The following is an 18,037-nucleotide window of genomic DNA, read 5'->3' as shown; positions in this document are numbered from 1 at the left end:
GGGTTGAGTGCATAGAGGGAGGGTCATGTAAAGCATGGCTCTGTCATTGGCCTGTGTGTCCTTGGGCAGACCCATCGATGAGGAGCAGGTTGGGCTAGAACTGGGTGATCTTGGGTATGTGTTACCATTGCTATCATAAAGATGTTGTCATGTGAAAGTCATTGTGTGCTCAAGGGAAGAGTGGGAGAAGCTGAAGTGATAGGACAAGTCAAGTATTGCTTTTCCTTCTCATTTTTTCCCCTTGTTCCTCCATTGTTCTAATCCATTATTTCTGTTTCTTTCCTTTACTCTCTTGTTCTCACTCCCTCCTTGTTCCACTCATCTTTGTTGGTGTTTCCCTCCTCTTTTCTCCTTTTCTCCTTGTTTTCCCTTCATGTTGATTATTATCCACATTTACTGAATCAAGTTTTATAAGCTCTGACCTCCGGTGTAGCCAAGTTGAATGTGGTCCATATCCATCTCGACACAGAAAGACAGTCACACTAAAATTTGAAATTGTTTTAAAATTAATACATAATCTTCAAATACAGTTTTCTCAGAGGGCCTCATGAGAGAGTCTTTCTTCCCATTTGCACTGAAACTAGCCTGTGGGGGAAATGACCTTGTGGTATTGTTAACCTCTGGAATGGATGTTAAGTGGGAGATGTTTGACTAACAGAGGACAAGGCTACTCTGTGGGAAATACCTCATTGCCTTCATCTAAGACGTGAGACGCAACAAGATGGACATATTATGAAAATAATACTAGGCTGAAATGTTGCTGTGATCACACATATGTTCAGAAGTAGGCTTGAGTCAATTTAGGGTCATTAAAACATTAGGCTGCTCTGGAAAATGAGCTCAGCTCCTCAGAATTTCAGGTCCAGCAGGTTAGCGTTCTGTAGGTCAAAGAAAATGCTCCAACTGGCACAGAGCCTTATTGGCTCTCACGCAGAAACTCTGTGACTTTGATACTCAGTGAAAAATGCACATCTGGAATGAAATCAGACCTCACCCTTTTCAAGCTTCTGCTCTTTGGTATTTAATTATTATGACTTGGAAGTGACTCAGGCTAAAGGCTTTATTTTTAGCAATGATCAGAACTGCTCTTGATGAATCAATCAGGAATGCTGTTTATTTTTTTTAATTGGAGCATGTGACCAAATTTATTTTTCAAATCTTGAATGAACGAATCTGACACTTATGAAAACACATTAAAAATGGTTTGCGCTATGTAAAAAAGCAGTTTTGCAGACTACCTTCTGCGGGCTGCCATATCTCTTTTCTGACATTCTGGTGAATGGTACCAGTATTTATGTCTTGGGACTGACCTGGAATTAAGATTACAAGAACGAGAAGGGACCTCAGGCAGCACTTGGTTCTGTCTCCCTTTGACAGAGGAGGAGATTGAAGCCCATCTGTGCCTGAATGCCAAGTCACTCACAAGGGATTGTCAAAACTAGATACTGTGCCTGACACCGTCCTCTAACCTGCCATCTACCACCTGCCTCTCCTCAGGCATGAAACACCACTGTTGGCTCCTGAAGCCATTTTAGATGGCACAGGGACGCTGGATCACACAACTGAACCACATAGGTTGACAGCTCTTCCAAATCTTTTCTCTTTCTGATGGTACCAACCTTATTTCAAAATTCTGACGCAAACTATGAGAACACAAGGATGAATCAGCGACAGTCCCGCCACTCAAGACACTCTCAGCTAAAGAAACCATTCCTATAGCTCAAACTGACTGTGTGTGTGTGTGTGTATGCTTGTGCATACACACATACCCGCATGTGTTTTGTGTATCTCGTTTGATTACAAATATTCTTGCAGCATTTATTTCAATGCAAATATACTCTAGGGAAAAATTTTCTGGGAAGTGAAACCCCTAGTATCTTTTCCTAGTCACTGCAGAAAGCAGTCTTTTAAAAATAAGGTATTTGTTTATATTGAGAAATGATCAACACAATAAGCCATTGTGTTGCTCCTTGATATTGACGTTATTGATCCCAATAACATCCATCATGATAGAGAGTTGCACCTTTTATTTCTTTCAATGAGAACTTTTAAGATTTACTTCTAAGATTTACTTAGCAAAGGAGATCTTAAGGGGAAAAAGTCTGCGTTTGGGGGCTAGTCTTCAACCCAAATACTTGCTAATCCCCCCCTTGAACTCTTAGACAACACATCTTACGCTCAGAACCTTCATCAAGAAACAGTCTACAACTAGAATTTAAATAGCATTGGCTTGTTGTCATTCCCTTTTTATAGGAAATGTGTTAGTTCTTTACAGCTACATTGTAAGAGATACCAAGATTCAGTGTTCTGAAGCAATAGTCAACATTTACTATCTCATGTAGTTTCTGTGGGTTAGGAATTTAGGAGTGTTTTACCTGGGCATTTCTGGCCCAGAGCCTCCTGCCAGGTTACAGTCACAACTGTGTCAGCCAAGTCTATAGTCATCTGAAGGTTTGCCTGGGGTCAGGGTCAGGTGGGGTGGGGGTTTTCTTCCTCAGTGGTTCAGTCACATGGCTGTTGGCTGGAGACCTCAGCTCTTTGCCACGGGGCTGCTAGCTAGAATGTCTCACAACACATCAGCTGGCACTCGTAGACTGAGTGATCCAAGGGAGAGCAAAGCAGAAAGAAAATGTTTTTCTATGACCTAACCTTAGAAGTCACAATTCATCTTTCTTTCAGGATCCTACTGGTTATATAGCATCAGCCCTCCTCTGGGTGGGAAGGGGCCACATGGAGACACAGATATCAGGAGTCAAGAATCATTAGAGGCCATTTTGGAGGTTGACTACCACTGAGTGGGATACTGGTTCTCTATGGGCCATGTTGCAAATCTACCCTTTCAAATTAATATAATCGAGTATTAAAGAGGTAGTCTGATTTACTTATTTATTTTAAAGATTTATTTATTTATTTTAGAAAGAGAGAGAGAGAGAGAGAGTGAGGAGGGGGAGGGGCAGAGGGAGAGGTAGCGAATTTCAAGTAGACTGCTTGCTGAGCACAGAGCCCCACAGGGGGCTTGATCTCACCACCTTGAGATCATGACCTGAGCCAAAATCAAAAGTTGGATGCTTCACTGACTTCTCAGCTCAGGTGTCCCAAGATGTAGTCTGATTTAAACAAAAAATATACTAAATAAATTCTTCTACAGGTGGTCCCCAGGTATCACAAAAATTGTGTGTGTGGCACTCATAGAACAGTTCATTAGGAAACACCTCATCACTGCCTGTTGTTCCCAGAACCTGGAAGCACAGAGAGAAGTGTACTCTGCTGGTGTTGGTCCAAGACCTCTGGTCCTAGTGGCTGCTCAAGGCAGCACTCATTGCACTGGGGAGGCAGCATCCGGCAGTAGGGTACCTTTGGAGAAGTCCCATGGCAACAGCAGTGATCCTTCTGTCTTTATTCTAAAGATGTCCTCTTGTCTCTGGTGTGCTTTGGGCTGGCACCTTACAGAACGTTTGGGACCTGGACTTAACGACCTTGAGATGACCTCAGCCCTTATTCGTTGTCTCTTCTTTGATTACTGCTCCTGCCTCCCTGCCGCAGGGAACCATCTGTCTGAAACAAGATATGACTTTGTTACGGTATGAGGTTTGTTAGGGACAAACTCTAAAAAGGGTCATTGAAGACTGTAGCCCTGTCCTAGTTTATTGAAGAATTTCAACTCGTGAATTTTCTTGTCTTAACATCTTTGATGTTTATTTTATTGAATTTAGCTTTCTGTACTCCAGAAGTTTCTGCAGCTGGGGCCTTGAGACATTAGAATGCCTTTTTAGATATTGTGTGTTTAAGATCAGGCCACACAGTCAGTCCTCCCTATAAGCTGTAAATTCCAGGTCCACCCTCCTGGTACACCCCCGATCACTCACACTCATATTTATTTTTAATTACGTGGTTCTCTTTGTATTTATTGCTGAACACCTCCCTCCCCCATACACTCACCCCTTCCTAAAGGGTCTCAGCAAAAATTTTTACAAGATTGCTTACATCAGGGATTTATCTGTTTCAAATTTTTTTTTCTAAAATACATTTCTCTCTCTGTCTGTCTCTCTCTCTCTCTTTTTTTTCCTGTTTCAACTACACAGTCATCGTCCTGGGACTTTTCTTTTCTGTAACTATTGGAATTCTCTTTGTATTTCTTCTGGGTTGAATTCTCTGTTCCTTAGCTCTCATGTTTTAGCTCCTTTGTTTCAGTGAAATATATCCTCCAGTAATTGTTCAAGTCAAGGTGATAACAGCAGAAGGCACGGTAATGTTAGCCTTCCATGTCCCTGTCTTAAGTCTGCTCCGTTTGGACCAGTGACCATCTAGATGTGGCTGGTGCACAGCTGTTACCCTGAAGCTTCCCTCCACACAATTCTGGAACTTGCCATCCCTACACTCCTGTGTTATATTTCCTACTTTCTGTGTCCTGGATATCCAATACAAATATCCTTGTTTTCATGGAGAAAATCTTAGAAAATTGCATGGGAGGTAACGTTTTGGAATATTTTAAGCCTAAAAATTTCTATATCACACCTGTTTTGGATAATCCATTTGCTGTATGTAGTATTCTGAACTGGAACTCATTGCCCCTCAGAATTTTGAGAACATTGCTCCTCTGTGTTCTTTCATTGCTGCTGTTGAGAAGTTAAATGCCATTAGCAACCCTGACCCTTTGAAGGTAATTTATCTCTTTCTCTCCTGGAAGTTTGTAGGGTTTGTCATTTCTGTTCTGAAACTTCATCCTGATTTTCTTCCAATTTGCCTTTTCCATTTGGAAACTTACCTCTTTCAGGTCTGTTCTGCAAGAGTTTGTTGACCTTATTGTTGATGATGCTGACTCTCAACTGTCTTGTCTCCATTTTCTCTTTCTGAAACTCCAATTATTTCAATGTTGGATCCCACGGACTCCTCTGCTTATTTTCTTATCTTTTCTCCTTTATTGTTTTCCCTCTTTCTCTTCTCTAGACAGTATCTGCAACTTTATCTTCCAAACTTTCTGTTGACTTTCTAATTTCTGATATGATGTTTCAGTGATCAAGACTGCTGTTTTATTCTTTGAATGTTCCTTTATTTAAATATAGGATCCCGTCTCTCTGCTTATACATAGCTCATAGAATTAATGCTTTTCCAACATTCTCCCCTGAGGATGTTATACAGTATTCCCGAGGCTGTCTTCTTCCTGCAGTTTATTTCCTGCCTGTTGTTTTTAGTTGTTTGTTTTAGTCTCGATCTTAGAGGTTTGCCTTGTAGCTGTCCAGTGTTAAGCATGAGGGACTAAAAAAGAAAAAAAAAAAAAAAGCTAATTTGAAGGTCTGGGCATGTGGGCATAGTCTTGAAAGAAGATACTTGAGGGAAATGAGAAGCATTTAAAATACAGTGTGGTCACCGCTTGACTGGGGTAGTAGAGGGTGTCACAGGAAGCATGAGACATGGGTGGGCATCTGACTTTGATGGAGAGCCAAGGAGGCTTGGCTGTATGACTGGGAGTCAGACTTAGTCCATCAAAGAGCATCTGGGCCCAAGGAATAGCCTTTATTTATTCATTCATTAAATATCTTTAAGTATCAAGCATCACACCAGGGGTACCATGATAAACAAGAGAGGCATGGTCCCTACTTGTTTGCCTTCAAGAGAAGACAGGCAAGTAATGAAGCAATTCCAGTCTCAGTGGAAATCTCTGTCACCACATGAAGCAAACGTGAGAAGCTCCATGTCTCATGCTTTGAAGTAGAAGGTTGACTGCAATCTTTCCCCGAAGACATTGTCAGGGTGATTGGTGATATTTCAGGTATCTTGTGGGGGATATTGAATTTTATGGACCGGTCTGGGAATGATCTCCGCCATTTACATCATTATAATTTTCACAGAAACGTGCTAATTTTCAAATGTCCACTGTATACTACATGCTTTGTAGGCACTTTATACTTTAAGAAATTGACTTAAAACTGTACTTTCGGAGCACAGCGCTTTTAAAAAGTTTTGGCCTTGCCTATAACTTTATGAAAGGCAAAATGTGGAGTTAAATCAGTACCAGATTTCTCCTGTTGGGGATGGTTTCTCCTTTGAAAGCCTTTGATCCTTCAGGCATTGATACTGAGTTCAATACGTTTTTAGCACTTTGGCATTGGGAAAGTCATTTAATGGCTCTGTGTATATGTATATTTGTGTGTGTGTGTGTGTGTGTGTGTGTGTGTGTGTTTTATGTATAAAATGAGTGGAATGGTTCTTTCCTGCTCATCTGGAATAGTGATGTACCTGCCCCACCTGGAATATGATCAGAAACACCTTAGTTATACTCACTCGGATAGAACCCAAAAGGGCAATGAATTACTGCAGGGGAAAATTAATGAAGTAAGAATTGAGAAATGGTTTTTCATTCTAGTTTTGTGAGCAATTAGGCGAGTGCCCTTTTCACTCCCTGTCCTGGTGGTTTTTCTCATTCGCAAAGGGGGTCAATCATATTCGACCTCCCTTCCTCCACTCATGGAAAGGATCAAAGGAAGCAATAAATGGAAAGTCAAAAGCCTGACTCAAATTTGAGACATTTTTCTGGTGATGACCACATCATGCATGTGGAGATTCCAGAGGAAGTGCACCCCTTGCCCCTACGGTTAGGGCAGCAGAGGTAGGCTTTAAAAACAGATCCAAACTAAACCTTGGGTGATCAGAAGATGCACCCGAGTTTGTTCTTACCTTCATAGCTCCTGGCTTCTCATGGGAGATGGGATCCCCCTGCTGCAGGCCATCAAATTCCTTACCTCAGAGAGAACCCAGGGGTTGCCTGTTGGGCAGGCCACTCTCTATCCCTCATGGGGTTGACTGCCAATAGCATGCGGTGGAGAATCTAGAGGTTCTCAGAGTGTGGTCAACTCTACCAGCATCACCTGGGAACTTGCTGAAAATGCAGTCTCAGCCCCCCTCCCCCACTTATTGGATCAGAAGCTCTGAGGGTGTGGCCCAGCGAGCATGGTTTAGCAGGTGTTCTAAGCGATTCTGACATGCCCTGGAGTTGAAGAGCGACTGCCTCAGAGAAGTACTTTTCAAACTTTAGCATGACTCAGAATTTTATTAAAATTCAGATTCTGATTCAGAAAGTGTGGCGAGGCTGAGGAAAGATTCAGCTTCTCTAACTAGCTGGCAGGTGAGGCTGATGCATCTGGGCCACAAACCACACAGCGAGGAGCCAGGCCATGGAGAGAAGCTGCTGGCAATTAGGAGATGTAAATTCTAAGACTGGGTCTGCCCCTACAAGGTGTGACCTACAGGCAGTCACTTCCCTGTCCTTACCTTCATAGCTCCAGGTTCTGCCTCTCCCTGAGGTCTACAGATTCTGGGGTGGGGGGGTGTTGTGGTTGTGAAGGTCACACCTTCCCTCAGATTCTTCCTGGCTCTGGTATTGTCAAGTTCCAATTTTATGAATTATTCTCAGGACATGTGATTCTTGGGATCCTCAGAGATCCTTGGGCACCCCCCTCAAGGACAACAAGAAGTGGCTCTCTAGGCTGGTCTGACAGCTAGCAGGAGCTTATCCCACCATAGGGTATGACTGAGAGGCTAGTGAGATGGGCTGGGAAGCCCATATCCCAGCATCTACTTCCCCCAGTGTTCTTACTGGCAGGATTGGAAAGGCTTTATTGGCTCACTCTTAGGCACTGGAAGGGGGTGAGTTCCTTCATGGTGGAGTGACGCCCCTCAGAGCCACCCCAGGCTTTTGGGGAGATGCTTTGCATGGAACCGCAGAGCCCAGTTGTGGAAATGGTCCACACTTAAGATCAAGGGACATTTCCCCATCTTCTCCAGCTACTTTATGTGTCCCTTTCCTGGTTACATGCACACTTCTGAGCACCTGGTGGCTTTGGGGTTGACTTCAGGTTGACTTCATTTCCAGAGCTTTGCAAAACTCTTGTGGTCACTCATCGAATTCCCAGGTGTGCAAAGGGATTGGGTTGTTATGCTAAACCTTCCCAACCTGCAAAGCTAAACGCTGCAGTTTCTGTCGGAATTCTTCTGTCCTGAGGAACTCTGGCTACTGTGAGGTCTTTCCCACTTCCTGGGGCAGCGGTTTCCGATGCACAGATGTTGAAGCTGCAGTCTGCACCACAGCTGCCCTCCCAAGAGCACAGCTCATTAGTATGGAACTCCGCCCTCCCTTAGTGTCAATATTTGTTTAGAGGAGAAGGCAGGGAGGGAGAGGCACATGGTGGGCCAGAGAAATTTTGTCTGTGAAAGAAATGGTAATGGACACATTCTAGAGTGAGGACTGCTTATACAGTGCATGGCTGGTCTGAGACCAGACATGGCCTGTTGGATCCAAAACCATGGTGGAAGACCTATTGCAGAACCAGACTTAAGGTCATATCTAGCTTTTCTCAAGTCTATATTTCTTGAGGAAGTTTTAGAAAAAACTGATTGATAACTCCTCCATCCACAGATTATTATCCACATTTTAACATCCAGCCTTCCAGACACTTTTTCTTTCCATAAACCCAATGAGAATGTATACATATATCCATAAATATTTATATTTTTAGTATAAAAGGGATCATAATGCACTTACTTTTCTCCAACTTCTATTACAAAACCATTATTGTATTGCATGCCTCTTAGCATGGCTATATATATATATATATATATATATATATATATATATATATATATTTATGTACACACTCATATATAATTTATTTATTTATATTATATACTTATATACATATTATTTGTATTGTATACTTATATATATAAGCAACAACACCATCACACTTTTTAAAAAAAAAAAATTTATTTATTTATTTGACAGATCACAAGTAGGCAGAGAGGCAGGCAGAGAGAGAGTAGGGGAAGCAGGCTCCCTGCTTGAGCAGAGAGCCCAATGTGGGGCTTGATCCCAGGACCCTGAGGTCATGACTCGAGCCGAAAGCAGAGGCTTTAACCCACTGAGCCACCCAGGTACCCCGACCACCTCACTTTTTTTTTTTTTTTTAAGATTTTATTTATCAGAGAGAGAGAGAGAGAGGGAGAGCAAGCACAGGCAGACAGAATGGCAGGCAGAGGCAGAGGGAGAAGCAGGCTCCCCGCTTAGCAAGGAGCCCCATGTGGGACTCGATCCCAGGACGCCGGGATCATGACCTGAGCCGAAGGCAGCGGCTTAACCAACTGAGCCACCCAGGCGTCCCCCACCTCACTTTTTAATGGCTACATAGTGTCCTATCATATGGACCCACCATAGTTTTTAGAATCAGCCTTTTTTTTTTTTAACATTTAGGCCATTTACTGTTTTCACATTGTGTTTGAAGAACATCCATGATATTTTCCTTGGCATTAATCTCTCAAAGCAGAATAAGAATAAAGGGTAGGCACATTATTCAAGGCTCCTGAAACATCTTATCTAAGTGAATACAGAAAAAATGTAGTGATTTACACTTCCCATCAGCAGTATATAAAATGTCTGCTTATCAGTACAGTGGCCAAATAGAGATCTTTATTCTTCTTAATTGTTTTAAAGTCTTGCCAATTTAACAGACAAAAATGGTATCATATTATTTGAACTTTTGTTACAAATAGGTTGGACACTTTCCTTTTTTTTTTTTTTTTAAGTTTTATTTATTCATTTGAGGAAGAGAGAGAGAGCACAAGTAGGTGGAGAAGTAGAGGGAGAGTGAGGGGGAGAAGCAGACTTCCTGCTGAGCAGGGAGCCTGATGTGGGGCTTGATCCCAGGACCCTGGGGTCATGACCTGAGCTGAAGGCCAACACGTAACTGAGCCACCCAGGCACCCCTAGGGAGAACACTTTCAATACTCATTGGCCGTTTGTATTTTTCCTTCTGTGAATTGCCTATTCATATTTTTGCTCATTTCTTTTTCGAGTCTGGTACTTTCTTTTTTCTAATGATATATAAGGATGCTGTTGCTTTTTTGCCTATTTTGTATTGTTGCAAGTATTCTTCTCAGCTTGGTGCCTGCCCTCTGGTATGGTTAATGTTGTTTTGCAATGTGAAGATACTAAAAGTTTTATGCAGGCTAATCTTTCTGTCTGCTATTGGCCCTCTGCAGGCTTGATTCTAAGGTGTTTCAGGCACAGATATTGGGGCAGACTCTCAATTTTCAGGGTCTTTCATGGTTGTTGAAAGTCAGAGTTTAGAACAAGATCTTAACCAGATCTCACTGCTCAGGTTCCACAAAACATTGTTCTGAATGGAAGCAATGCACGTTCCTCTAGGATCTGCACTGGATCCTTAGCACATTTGTAGGCACTTTTGTTTGTTTTTAGTTAGAATTGATGGTGTCAGGTACTTATGAGGTAAAAGTTCCCAAAGTTGTTTTTCCTGGAGTTGTTTTTTTTTTTTTTTTTTTTTTTTTTTTTTTTTTTAGTTTCAGAAGAGATGGGATACTTTAATGGGTCTCCAGATAAAGCACTGGACTTTAATGAGAGTAGTCTCTTAGGACGCAAGAAAATAAAGCCCTATTCTCATTCAGAAGGTGGAGTTTGGTATTGTTTGCTCTCGGAGATGCAGCTCAAACTGTTGCTGGCATTGGGAAAATAATCAATAATTTAATAAGTCAACCATTTAATTAATAGTTTAATAATTTAATGCAATAACAATTTCATATTACTAAATAATAAATTATTTAACAATTTTAAAAAAGTTTATTCATTTTTAGAAAGAACATGAGTAGGAGGGGCAGAGGGAGAGAGAATCCCAAGCAGACTCGGCACTGAGCAAGGAGCCTGATATGGGGCTCAATCTAATGACCTTGAGATCACAACCTGAGCCAAAACCAAGAGTCAGACACTTAACTGACTGAGCCACCCAAGTGCCCTAGTAATTTAATAACTGAATGGAAGAACAGAGTCATTTGGGTGATTGAAAGTCACTACCTCTATGATGGTAAAATTATCTTGGGGTTTCAAACTCTCTCGCAGCCTTTACATATCCCAGTGTTTGAGGCTTGATATCTTGAACTTGTCCCTCCTCTTTTTCCTCTAACTTCTTCTGATCCATCACCATGTTTTGTAGATGCTTTACAAGAATTCTTTCTCTTTTTGTTCTGACTCTTGTTTCCTTTCTGTTCCTATGGTATATCTTTCAGGAGGCCCTCATCACATCATGCTTGGGTTTTTGCAATAATGTTCTCATTAGGCTCTTTTGTTTCATTTTCTTCTTCAAAAACACCACCTAGTGGAAGCCTCTCCTTCTTGCTTCCTTGTCTTTGGTGGCTTCCCGTTTCATAAACACTGTTGCTCAGCTCTTAGGCCCTCCACTATTAGGCTCCAACCTATCACTCCAGTCTCACCACTCAGGAGATGCCCAACATCCTCCCAACAAAAGGGAACTGTTTGCCTCCACAACTCTGTTCAGGCCCTTTCCCCTGGTGAAACTGGCATCTCCAAAGGCAAAGTTCCCAAGGTTGTTTCCCCTGCAGTTACCTTCACTTTAGAGGAGCTGAGACACTTCAGTGGGTGTGTAGCCCTAGGGTTTTTCTCTTCCTGAAGATCTTTAGAGAAACTTCTTTCTTCATGGCCACTCAAAATACCCAGGCTTCTATTTTTTCCCATTCTATTTTCTTGTCCTCCCTCTCTGGTGACATCAGGGGCCTCAGAGGGCAGGGAAGCACTTCTGACCTCTTTGAATCACGAGTTCCCTTCACTAGTAAGTGTTCCATAAGGCCATTCATGGCAATTTCCCTTACTGACGTGTGGAAATCTTGCCTATTGGTTGCTCAGGAAGTTAAATAGAGAATTATAACATGACCCAGCAATTTCACTTCTGTGTATATACCCCAAAGAATTGAAAACACATGCTCAGATGAAAACTTGTATACAGATGTTCATAACAGCTTTATTCACAATGGCCAGAAAGTAGAAATAACCCAAATGTCCATCAACAGTTGAATAGATAAACAGAATGTGGCATGTCCATCCAGTAGAATATCATTAATAGTCATATGAAAGGAGTGAAGTGCTGATCCATGCTAGTAGGGATAAACCTCAACAACATTATGCTAAATGAGAAAAGCTGAACACAAAGGTTGACTGTTGTATGATTTCATTTATGTGAAACATCTAGGATAGGTCTCTCTATAGATGTGGAGAACACATTGGTGGTTGCCAGGGGGTGGGGTAGAGATTATGGGTACTGATACCTAATGAGCTTGGAGTTTCCTTTTGGGGTGATAAAATGTTCTAGAATTAGAGGTGATCATCCCACAACATCGTGAATGCCCCAAATGCCACTGAATCATTCACCTTATTTTAATAACTTATTTAATTTCTTTTCAGTGTTTCAGAATTCACTGTTTACGCACCACACCCAGTGCTCCATGCAATACGTGCCCTCTATTTTTTTAAAAAGGTTTTATTTATTTATTTGTTAGAGAGAGAGAGAGAGAGAGAGAGCACAAGCAGAGGGAGCATTGGGCAAAAGGAGAAGCAGGCTCCCCGCTGAGCGGAGAGCCTAATGTGGGGCTCAGTCCCAGCACCCTGGGATCATAACCTGAGCGGAAGATAGATGCTTAACCGACTGAGCCACCCAGGTGCCTGAATCATTCACTTTAAAATGGTTAATTTCGTTATGTGAATTTCATCTCAATGTAAACAAAAAGTGAGGGGAAAAGCCTTGCCTGTTGTTGCGTGAAGTTAGAAGAACAGATGACTTGCCTACCACTAGAGACATTTGGGGCCTGTCCTTGTCTCCATGTCCGTTGGATTCTTCTCAACATCTCATGTGAAAGTTGTGGAGAGGGGCTATGACCACTAATGATATTTTGGATAAGGCGCCTGGGTGCCTCAGTGGGTTAAAGCCTCTGCCTTTGGCTCAGGTCATGATCCCAGGGTCCTGGGATTGAGTCCTGCATCGGGCTTTCTGCTCAGCAGGGAGCCTGATTCCCTCTCTCTCTGCCTGCCTCTCTGCCTACTTGTGATCTGTTTGTCAAATAAGTAAATAAATAAAAATCTTTAAAAAAATGATATTTTGGATATTTGTTAAATATTAGCATCCACATGGCTTATTTTGCCCCCAGATAGAATTTGTCATAAATTTCAAAATTCATCTGTGATGTTAAGTAACGAAAAAACAATCTCTCAACTGCCATTCTTTTCAGGGAAGAAGGGCAGGTAAATATGACTTTGTTCCCTGCTGGTTATGGGCTTGGTGTCCAATCAGCTGCCCAGGACTCCACTCAGGCACCTTCTCCATAGTAAGACTACAGGACACCTCACAACAGACCTTTGTGCTGAGGCTTTTTTCTGAAATGCTGCTGTGTCCTTATTTTGCTGCGTTCTTCCCTCCTTTCCTATGCCCTGACCCTTTCCCACTACTTTCTCCAGTGAAAGGTATTATTGTAAAAGACATGAAGCTTGAAATGATTAATCAAGCTACAAGGAGAAAGAGCTCCTGAGAGTCTGGGAAAACAGAGAAAAGTGATGTTTTCTGCCCCATTGAAATGCAAATATGCACGCCACAAACCCCTTTGTTATAAAACTTGGTATAATATGTTTCTGGGAAGCCCTGCTTCCTTCTCTCCCAGCTTTCTGTCCCCTTGCTTGGCTGACCATAGGCTTCCTTTTGAGGGCAGTTTTGCTGAGTCAATTTTAAAAGATCACAGCTGAAGATGTAAATTAAGTGAGTATAGAACTTGCGGTTCCTTTATGCAGTGGCAGAAGGGAGAGGAAGAAGGGAATGTATGATGTTCCACCCTTTAAAGTTTTTACTTCCAATGTTTCTCTTTAGATTATCCAAGAAACATTTATTGAGCACCTACTGTGTACCCACTACTGTGATGATAGGAATTTTGTGATGGAACGATACAATGCAGTTTCCGTTCCTGAGGAGTTTAAATTTTCTTCTTCATTCCAAAAGATGCAATCACTTTGAAGATCTGACAGCTGTGAATGTCATGGGGTAGAGGGGTTTCAGTTTTCTCTTTGATACTGAAGAGCCTCAGATTCTTGGTTCCCTGTGTTCCATGCCCACATTTATTTCCCTTTACGGCATGGGATTCTGTAGGCTTGCTGCAGCTGAAATAGTTCAAGGGATGAGACCTGGTAATGGAAAGAAGCGGGGTATAGTCCTAACAGATGGGCCCTTCCAGCTCCAAAATCATCAAAGGACCCCACGTGTGAGCAGGAGGTGTGTCTCCAGGTGGGATGTGCACCTTACATTCTGATAGGCAGTTTCGGAATATTCTGGACTCTGCCAGGGCTCACCATGTGTGGGCTTGCATGGCTCTAATATTGAGGGCTCCTTTTGACATCTGCTGTGGAGCAAAGCCTCAGTGCTTGAGAAGGAGCCCTCCTCAAGTTGGGACTGGGGGCTGCTGTGCATCTGGCTGGCTTTGAAAACCTTCCAAGACTACAGTCTGCTTGTTTGCACAGCATGTTGCTGCCATGTTCACTTAAGGACCTCAAAACAACCAGAGCTCCGGAAAAAGCAGCCGCCATCCTGGAAATGCCTCTCTAAAAGCCTCAGAGAGACCTGGTGGTGGAGTGAGAAAAGGACTGAGTTGACGATCATTGGATGTGCCCCTTAGACCATGCCAGCTTAATGATTTCTCTGAGCCTGCCGTTGCATTAAGTGGTTGTCAGGCTGGGTTCTGTGGGCTTTCTTCACCTTGAAGAGGGATGTGAACTGGCTAAGTACTTCACTCTGCCCCCCCAATAGAACTCCATGAGAAATAAATCCGACCTTGCCTTCCTCATGGGAATATTGTTATTAATATATATATATATATATATATATATATATATATATATATATATCCAAACTAGAACACTTAGGGGACAACAGAGGCAAACTGGGATTTCCCCCAGGCAAACATACATATATATATATGCATGTGTATATATGTATGTACATATATGTATGTACATACATATGCCCCAGGCAAACATACATATATATGTATGCGTATATATGTATGTACATATATGTATGTGTGTGTGTATATATATGTATATATATATGTATGTTTGCCTGGGGGGAATCCCAGGCATATATACATATATATATGTGTGTGTGTGTGTGTGTGTGTATGTATGTATATACATACATATGCCTCCCAGGCAAACATACATATATATGTATGTACATATATGTGTATGTGTATATATATATATATACACGCATATATGTATGTTTGCCTGGGGGGAATCCCAGGCATATATCTATCTATCTATCTATCTATCTATATGTTTGTGTATATATGTATGTTCATATATGTACGTACATACATACATATGCCCCCAGGCAAACATACATATATATGTATGTGTATATATGTATGTACATATATGTATGTGTGTGTGTGTATATATGTATATATATATATATGTATGTTTGCCTGGGGGGAATCCCAGGCATATATATGTGTGTGTGTGTGTGTGTGTGTGTGTGTATATGTGTATATATGTATGTACATACATACATATGACTCCCAGGCAAACATACATATATATGTATGTACATGTGTGTGTGTGTGTATACACACATATATGTATGTTTGCCTGGGGGGAATCCCAGGCATCTATCTATCTATCTATCTATATGTGTGTGTATATATGTATGTACACATATGTATGTACATACATACATATGCCCCAGGTAAACATACATACATATGTATGTGTATATATGTACATACATGTGTGTGTGTGTGTGTGTGTGTGTGTGTGTGTGTGTGTGTGTGTATTTGCCTGGGGGGAGTCCCAGTTTGCCTCTGTTGTCCCCTAAGTGTTCTAGTTTGGATCTACATTATATAAACACCTTAATTAGTGATAACCCTCTACCCCTAGAGGGTCTGGAGGACAGATCTGCCCTCCTGCCCTCCATGCATTTCCTTGGTTGGCTTAGGGTTGTAAATAAATGTGAATGTTAGGAAGCACATGTATACTGTGTTTTTTTCATGGTTCTCATGATTCTTTAATCATGATTCCTATTACATATATATTACATGACAGCCTTCATTGTCTTTGAAATATGCAGCCCTTGGACCATAATAGTAAGCTGGGCTGCTCTTCTCTTAACCTTGTCTAATTGGCATACCTATCTCTCGGGCTGGCTGAATGCAAATGTGGAAAGTTTGTGGGTGACCCCCCAAATGGCAGGCATGACTGGAGTAGGTAGGAGTAGGGTAAGAGGTTGGAGCAGCATCTGACCCTTTTGTAAAGGTTCAGAATCCTCCAGGGAATGATCATATTTCCTAATATTCTATCTGTGTCTATTCAAGTCCCACCCCCAAATTTGGAGAGTCTTGTTTAGTGGAGGGTTAGCATATTCTTGAATTTCTGATGTGTCAGTAATACTTTCAGTTGCCAGTGACAAAACATCTGCAGATATGGTGGTTCCAGTGGTGAACATGTGGAATCATCTCGTGTGGTAAGAACCAGCAAGGCTGACTGAGTGCAGGAGTGATGGCAGCATGCTGGGCTAGCCTCTCTGTGGTGCTCTTGTTCTTTTTCTCATGGTCACAAGATGGCTGCAGTGGCACCAGTCCTTTGTCCTTAGACTGGCATCCCAAGTAAGAATGAAGGGATAGAAGCAAAAGTTTTTTTCTCCTAAAGCTTTGTCTTCTTAGTCTTCATGGGAAGTCCTTCGCAGAAACACATATTCCAAACTTCCCAGGACCTATTGTCCAGAAATGTGTTTCATGAACCCCCTCACCCCCCACCCCTTATTGGAGGGGAAGCTGGGAAAAGAGAGAGATTACCATGACTGTTATGTCTCCAGGCCTGGCAGAGGCAGTGCCTTTCCTGAGAGGAGGGCCTATTCCCCACAACCTGAACAAAACCAGGTGTGGGACCATAGGGAAAGAGGATAGAGAGGGCAGTTTGGTGGGCCATGAACAATGGGACCCACATTTGTTCTGGGGAGAGAACTTTTCTTTAAATGTCTACCTTACCTTCACTAAGGTCCTATCACTAAAATCCATTTTGCATAAACCTGTTGGCTAGCACCCCAAAGAAATCACCATTTTGATAATTTTTATTAAATCCTCCTGCCTTATAAATACATTTGCCGGGACACCTTTACAAAATATAGGTGATAAAGGAGATTCCCTTCCTCTCAGTGTGTTCCCCTGGGCTTTATAGAATAGGTAAGGCTTAACCAGGGTAAACAGAAAGTTGGAATTTGATGAGGATGGACATAGGGACACATATTGAAGCACTGAAGCTACTAGGATCCTGATTGGTAAGCAGAATGTGGGAGATCTGGATTAGGGGTTGATATGGGTGTCTGATAAGTCCCTTCTAGTTGCAAGGACTAGAAAACAAACCAAAGTACATTAAGGAAAACAAAAAAGGGAGATATATGTTTGTGTGGTACATGACAACTTCTGTGTTTCTAGAGGCACAATTTGAAGGATGCACTTAAAATCTGTTCTTCCCCTCGACTCCCTCTGTGAAGGCTCCATTCCAAGGTGCCTTGTTGTGTTCCCAGCAGCTTGAGCGTAGCATGTTCACAGCATCCAATCCAAGGGAGTGGAGTCTCTGCTTCCCCCAGTCTCCAAGTTCTAGAATGGAGGCTCTTGGGTCCTAATTGATTTGACTTGAACCAGTCACTGTGGCCAAATGGTATGAAATGTGCTAACTAGCTTAGTCTGGGTCTGGGGTTGGCAAATGATGCCATTTTTGCAAATAGGGTGTTTTTGGACACAGCTGCACTTCTTTGTTTATGTGTATTCTATGTCTGTTTTGAGCTATAATGGCAGATTTAAATAGTTACATCAGAGACTTTATGGCCTGCAAAGCCTAAAATATTTACTATCTGGCCTTTTATAGAAAAAGTTTGCCAACTGGCTTTGGTCTAAGTCATGTATTCTACCCTTGGAGAATAGAGTTGGAGTCAACTTCCCTGAGAGCACACGGGCTGAAAGTGGTAAATGTTCCCCTAAAATGTCCTCTAAGTACACCAACTTGCCATAGGAGGGGGGAGAGGATACTGGGTATTTGTTTGACAAGTGTTAACTATGGTGTGTATGCATTAGTGGTGGTGGTTTAGGAGTAGGGATCCTGTATATTGTCCTTGGCTAGGAGTTTGTTGGATTTTCTTATTTCTCAAGG

The sequence above is a fragment of the Mustela nigripes genome, chromosome 16, assembly GCF_022355385.1.
Source record: "Mustela nigripes isolate SB6536 chromosome 16, MUSNIG.SB6536, whole genome shotgun sequence".
In the NCBI taxonomy this organism is placed as follows: Eukaryota; Metazoa; Chordata; class Mammalia; order Carnivora; family Mustelidae; genus Mustela; species Mustela nigripes.
This window is presented reverse-complemented; position numbering follows the sequence as displayed.